This window comes from Marmota flaviventris, chromosome 14 (assembly GCF_047511675.1).
Source record: "Marmota flaviventris isolate mMarFla1 chromosome 14, mMarFla1.hap1, whole genome shotgun sequence".
Classification (NCBI taxonomy): Eukaryota; Metazoa; Chordata; class Mammalia; order Rodentia; family Sciuridae; genus Marmota; species Marmota flaviventris.
In genome coordinates this window covers 8,528,147-8,535,492 of record NC_092511.1, presented here as the reverse complement: position 1 = coordinate 8,535,492, position 7,346 = coordinate 8,528,147, and the positions used below count along the sequence as shown (strand labels likewise).

Genomic DNA, 7,346 nt, shown 5'->3' with positions numbered 1-7,346 from the left:
CATGAAATTTGTCACTCCGTGCTCTTTGGCTAAAGGTTTTGGACACGGATATATACCAAGAAGAGTCCTGTTGGTGGGTTGTCTCTGGAACAATAGGGAAATCCCTCCTCCCCTTGTCCTGCTCAGTCACTGATTGAGCACAGCCTCGGAGCCATGCGCCGCATGCCCATTGGCGAGACTTCTCAGTGCACCCTTGATGTGCCAGCAAAGCTAGTTAAGAAATATAGCCCGTGACCCCACAAGTGGCATTTCCATTGGGACGGAATGTGCAATACATCCTTATAAAGTCACTAAACCCTGGGTGGACGAGACTCTCCTTGTATTCGCAACTTTACTCCTGACACCTATGAAGATAGCACTCAATGACTAGTCCTAGAATAAAAACACAGTGAAGGGGACATTGTTACATCAATGCTATATTTAATGCCATTTTCTACCAGTACATTAAGTCGTTACTATATGTGGTCCATATACAGTAGAGGACCCTCTGTTGTCCACAAATGTAATAGATCAGTTAATTTCTCTCTCTACCTTCCATATTTATTTTGCTAATTACATGGGAACACTGCACTTTGTACTGGGGACACAGTGATTAATTATCCCCCCTCAGTGCACGTAATTCACCTGTCTCCATCCAAGAATCCCGGACTCAGTTAGGAAGCAAGAGAAACAGGCAAGTAATTATAGTACCTAAAGGATAGTGTTTGTATTACCCCCCACCCTTGGCAAAACACACACACACACACACACACTCATTTGAACTTTCTGCTAGAGTAGAAAGTAATTCTGATAGGAATGTTGGTGGAAGGCTTTCTGGGCCATGGGATGCCTGAGAGGAATCCTGAAGCGAATTTTCCTGGTGCACTGCTACAGGTCAGGGTACCTGTCATTGCCTGTCACACTAGACTGTGATCTCCCAGGAGAGATTGAGTGTGATTGGGCTGCTTGGTCTCAGCAGGCTCCTTCCAGAGCCGGCCCTGGGGTCAGTGTGGGTTCCAGCACAAGCTGGCCTGTGAGGTCCACTTCTATTACTTACTAGTTCTTTGAGGAGATTTCTCAAAACTTTTTGAGGCTTAGATTGCTCCTCTAAAATAAGAGACAATCGACATCACTACTGACTATTTGTTATGAGAATCAAATGTTATTATTTGTGCAAAGTGCCCAGCACGATGACAGTTACATTACCGGGATATGGTAACTATCTCCTCTCCTCTGTCTTCCTTGTTAGGTGGTAACTGCTGGACAAGTTGAAGCCCAATCCAAAGGGGACTCCTCTTAGAAAGTGCACAGAATAGCAGAAGATGGACTGGTGAGCAACTGGGGATCATTCTACTTGGTCCTTGGGGCCTAACCCAAGGCTTCTTCCTCCCTTGCTCCCTCCCCCACCAGATGTTCTGCTAGACCCCCGCTCCCCTGCCCAAGGAGTCACTCCATCCTCCTTGGCAGATCTCATACTTTCTTGTCCCTGAAGGGTCTTCACTGAATGATCTGCCTTTCTCCTTGCCTGGGAGCTGCTCCTGGTGACCACTCAGCTGGGTAATCCCTATAACTCCCAACAACCCCCACTGCCTGGAAAAGGGCCAGCCACTCAGTAGATGCTCAAGTGAATTAGATGCACGCTGTCGTTGGCATTCCAATTTTATCTATAGAAATATGACTTGGGAGCCTCCATTTCCTCTCTATTTTAGAAAAACGAATTCTAGATTTTTCTGGGGGGAGCAATGGAAGAGTTGGAAGATCAGAGCTGCTTTGCTCAACCTGGAAACAAATTCATAGACATGCTATAAAATAAATTTCCTTAAAAAAATGTGAAAGTTCTCCACTTTTAAATGGAATAATATAGTTACTGACAAAGAGAGGTTAGAAATGTTAATTAAATCCAAATCTAGATATTCAAGCAGATAGCTATTATGTAAGCTTAATTATTTAACTTTTTAGCCTGTCTGATGCTGACTCATGTTCAGCATTAAGTGTCTTTCAAATCACAAGCTCTTGTGCCTGTCAAACTTTTCAATGCCTGGAGATATTTCTATTTCATCTCCCTCTCTTGTCAGACTTTGCGGTTTCCACCGTCGTCCAATTAAGCGCAGACACTGATTCTTAGATAATTTGTTCAATTCCACAGGAACGCAGTAGTCTAGGAGGGAATTTTAACGACAAGGGAATTCAGTTCTCATTTTCTTCCTTTCAATCCGAGAACATGAGAATTCATGGAGGTTTCTGGGAACTACATGTGCCTGCACTCAGTGCTCAGAGCTGGTGCCTGGCCACGTGTGCTCAGAGAGAAAAAAAATGAAGATGACATGTCAGCTCAAAGTTCAGAGGAGCATCCTTGTTGAGACAATTGCAGGGATTCCCCGGTGCATCCTCCTCTTGTATAGGTAGGAGCCATGACCTCTGCAAGAAAAATCACTGCCCGGGCTCACTCAGAGCTGCAAATGCACTGTCTGCTGATTTCCCTTAAACATCTGCTGCTTTGGGATCTATAGAGTTGATGTGGCCATGGAATATTCTAATCAGACAATTTCATCTTGCTTAGAGATCTTCTCTGAATTTTCTCTCCTCCATTTTTCATTGTGTCTAAAATCTCCTCTTTGCAGCAATGGTCTATGATCCAGACACAGATCATAAACCATCAGCTGAAGCCCAGCAGACAACCACGTGCAGAGATCTGACTTTACCTCCAGCTCCTCTGCAAATGCCAACTCAGGACTCTTCATGTAGATGTTTTGTTGTTAAGTTGACAACTGGTAAGACTCCTGGTTAAAAGAAGATACTTTCAATTAAATGGTTCAAACCAGAGTTGGCCTGAGAAGTGCACAATGTTCCTCATCCACCTGTCCCTGGCTCTTTCCTGAGATTCCTCGAACAGGAGTTATTTAGAGAAATCCAGGTGGTAAAGGACAAGAACTTGGCTGTGAGCTGAGAACTCCCATTAGAGGCGTTTCTGAGTAAAACCAGAACAAGTTGCTTAAATAAAACCAAATATACGTCTTCTTGTAATTACTACCATTTTCCCAATAAACTACCCTGTTTTACGAAGATAGATAATGATGGAACTTTTTTACAGTAATTGAATGAATGAGAGATACCTCTTATTGGGCTTTTACTACAGGTGTGGTTGTCTACTAGTCTTTTATATAAATGTGATGCCTTTTAATAAACCTTGAGGTAAATATTTCTTTCCCACTTTACAGATGACAATTTTGAGGTGCACTGAGATTAAGGAACTGTCTCAGAGGGATGGACCAGAAACAGTTCTGTTTTCAGGGATCTCAGGGAAGTAAATTATTATTTCCTTTCCCCTTAAGCTGCACATGTCTTTGCATTTCTACACCCAAAGTACGTGCTTAGCCAACATATGTGGATCAACTGATGTGCACGGGAGTAGGCACCCCAAGTCCCTCTGCAAGTGCGCTTGCTCCTGGTCTCACAGGCATCCCACAGGCAGAGAGGCATTGCTCTTTGCTTTCCGTTGGCTTTGAGCAAGTCCCTGTTCTGTCTAGGTTTCAAAGTCTCTACGTAGAAAATAAAGCCATACCACCTGCCACACTTAGGTGATAGGTATAATTAAATGAAAGCATCTCACAGGAAAAAGCATCTCACAGAGATCACACAACTGAAGCACCACCATCATGATCTAGGGCCACAAGCCATCAGAGAATGAGGGACCTCAGAGCCAGAAAGGAAATTCAGTGTTCTATTTTAGTAGTACTGGAAGATTTTGGAAATGGTATTACCCCTTTTATACTATTGTTGTGCAAAATACCACTAGAATAACAAACAAACATCCAAAAACATGAACTCAAGAATACTTTCCACTCACTCTACTTTATAAATCACTGATGGATCAAATCCGGTCTTCAAGATTTGATAATCTGAAAACTGAATCTCCGGCAGACTCTAAGGTTGTTCTGTGAAGCCAAAACATAACACTTATGAAAAGCAGAATGCTTATTCCCTAAGATCAGTGGCTATAAATTCTAGTACTTGAATATGAATGGTGGAAGTATTCAGGTACTAGAATTTATAGTCATTGCAATAAGACAAAAGGAAAAATAAGAAAAGGCCAACAAATTGGAAGAGAAAAAGTTTCTCTGCTTTTGCAGATGACATAGTTTTCTATTTAGAAATCCCAAGGCATCTTAAAGGAAATAAATAGGTAAAAAATAATTTTAAGAACCTTCTGAAATGAATTAGTGATTTCAGCAATGTCACAGAATATAAGGGCAACACAAAAATTGTATTTACATATACTAACAATGAAAACAAAAAATTTGAAAAAAATGATCCCAAGTTATACACTGCATTATCGAAATATTTTATGATTCCTCTCTTTATTCACATTAAGTTGCTGAAATGACCATATTTTAGATATGGAGAACAGATTAGTGTGCCAGGGATTAAGGGCGGATGTGGGTGGGGCCACAAAGGGACAAATGGGAAATCTTGAGATGAAGAAAACGTTCTTTATTGTCGATCAATACTCTGGTTAGGATATTATATTGTTTTTCTAGAAGTTACCATTGCAGGAAACTAGGTAGAGGCACATGAGATATCTGTTATTATTTCTTTTAACTTAATTTTAAATGAAAAGCTTAATTTTGAAAACACACAGTTTGGATATTATAAAAAAGTACAGTACAATATTAGTTACAATTTTTATCGTCATTCTTACTAGTAAAAGTAATATTAAAGAGAAAGATTGAGAGGGAGTAAACATTACGTAAAAAATGAGAAAGAATTTTAAGCACAGACAGGATCATCCAGCCATGGTTGGGCATTTTGGCTGTGGGCGTCAGAGTGGAGGAGTCAGGCCTCTGGGGCTGTCCAGGGTCTCCCCAGCTCTCCTGAGGATGCTGTGGGTAGAGAGGCTATTGGAGGGTGGGATAAGGGCACCTGTGCTTGTGTAAATCCCGGGAGGAAGGCTGAGTTCCTCAGCATCCTCCTCTGCAGTGAAGGGAGGGAGGGAGGGGTGAATCGGCAAAACCACGAGGCCAAGTACTCCCAGCATCAGCCGGTGGGCTCTGGGCTTCTTCAAGACAGCTGGGAAACATGGTCTGCTACGCCGGGGGTGACCGAGCAAGTGCCACTCTTCTCTGGCTGTGGTGTGGAGAAGGACAGGGTGGGCTGGAATGGGTCTGGAGACTGGGCCATGGCCACAGGGTCCTCTGGGGTCTAGTCGGAGATGCTAGGAGCTGGATAGGATGCAGGGGCTGAGGTTTCTCTTTTAGGAGAACAAAACTTGTGTTTTTTGGGTGTTTGCGAAGAAGCAAAGGAGAAATTGATCCTTCTCCTGTTGGAGAGATTGTATGGAGTTTTTGCAACGAAGGAGTGGGATTCAAGAGGAATCATTTGAGCAAAAGACATTAAAAGAACAGGAATGGATGGCTGGGATGGAGCATTAAGAAGCTAGGGTGGGCTCGGACACAGTGCTGTCTCTTCCTTTGAGATATGGAAAATGCAGGGCAATCTGAGGCTTGCTGAAGGGGGCATCTAGTGAGAGCAGGACAAAGTCCCGCTTCACCCAACTTCTGGAAGAAGAATCCAACTCCTTCAGAAGTTCTCTAGAATGTTCTTGTCTGATGCTGCAGTCCAGCTGCAGCAAAATAATCAGGGGGGGTGACGAACAACTTGTGTATATTGATACAGCAGGAGTGGAAGCCGTTTATTGTAGGACTACAGAGGTATTTATACATTACACTTGCCAGGCGCCATCCTGACTTGTTTACAGACTCTAACAGTCTGAGATGCTCCACTTAGAGGAAGAAAATTCACAAGAGAAATAGCTCTTAGTGGACTAGGATAATTTTTTTCCAGTAAATTAACTTATAGTTTGTGACATTAAGAGAATCATGCGTTCCTCAAGTTTAATAGCATTTGCTTAGCTGGAGTGATGTTTTTCATGATGGATTCAGAAAAACCCCTCTTACCTGTCTGATCTCCTCCAGTTTACAAACTCACATCACACTGAAGCCAGAACTCAAGTTCTGCTGCCCTGTTTAAGATGTGAAGGAAATTTAGAGCAAGAGTCACAGCCAAACTAAAAGGAGGCTAGAATATGAACTTCCTGGCTACTATTCTCTTATTTGTGACTCTTTGAATGAGAAAAGAGGTTTGTAAATGACTTCAATTTAACCCAGTCCCCAACATGGTTGCTGACTCTCCTCAGAGGGAAAGTCCGGGAACAGCACCCGCCCCCCCCCCCCCCACGGGACTTCTGAGTTCTGTACAGTCCAGAAATTAGAGCTAATGGGTCAGAGTTGGTAGAAGTTGAGGTACAGGTTCCAGAAATAAGACTGTTATTAAATCAGAGAAGCCAGTTTAGGAGTGTAGGTAAGGGTAGGAGTCAGGAATCTAGGGTGCCTTGGAACAAGCAGGGGACTGTAGGAAGCTAGGGGTAGCCTGGAATGGGGGGCAGGTACACAGAGGGCACATGCAGACTTTGAATGGCATATGGGCCCTGGATGTTCTCAACTTTTAAAAATCTTATTTGGCTACACCTTTGAAACTGTGTCTAGGTATTGCCTGCCTGCTGTTCACCAAGTTTATTGATGGTAGAAAGGAATAGAAAGCCTAATCTTATCAGCTATTTAAAAATCTTTAGCCCTGATATTGGGGCATATTTGACTCTGGTCAAATGAGACTGGATTGAACTCTGCCACACATTCCGAGTGACCTTAGCTATTTCCTTTCCCCTCCCTTGTGGAAGAAATGAAGGCTTTACACTGGTCTCTCCTCAGCACCTATGAACTTCTGGCATATTCTCACTAACATGGATGGGCTTGGCACAGGCAGTGAGTGCCATGAACCCCACTTCCCCTCTCACCCCAGCGCCCAATACCATAGTGATGACCCTCAGTGACTCTGAGAGCCACAGAGGCTCCCCATTCCCTCACTTCCTTGTTGGCCTGGGAGACCCAGAGGGCCACTCACCTTCTTCCCTGGATGTTACAGGACAAGTTTATTTCTGCATGCTTCTAACATCCTCAGAGCTGCCTCCTGAGCTGGGACAAGAAGCCAGGTGGCCCAGGTCAAGCAGAAGGAGCAGCCAGTCCTGTTCCTGGCTGTGGTCTGATTAGCACAGGCTGCTCTTGTCCTGACATCATGCCATAGTGAATGACCTCTGCGGTCTCTCAGAGAGGGGAATGATTACATAACCGGAGCAATTATGCAAAAGGAGTTGGGCCTGCAGCCTGGAACAGAGGGGAAGCACTGAGGACAAAGACAGAGGAACCATTCAACTGGATCCAGCATCCAGGCCACAGCACAAATCACTCTTAGGAAACTTCCGGGCTTCTCCTGGGCTCTTCTGAGGCATCCCATCACCTCATCCTAAGAAGACA

General features: G+C 43.7%; 1 long non-coding RNA gene across 1 annotated transcript; it reads right to left on the bottom strand.

The window, feature by feature from the left end:
* Positions 1-571: 571 nt before the first annotated feature.
* Positions 572-7,099, bottom strand: LOC139701769 (uncharacterized). The gene is made up of 2 exons (XR_011704309.1): positions 6,937-7,099; positions 572-2,759 (listed from the first exon to the last, which is right to left on the bottom strand). It is a non-coding gene; the product is annotated as an uncharacterized lncRNA (long non-coding RNA).
* Between the last annotated feature and the right edge of the window lie 247 nt (positions 7,100-7,346).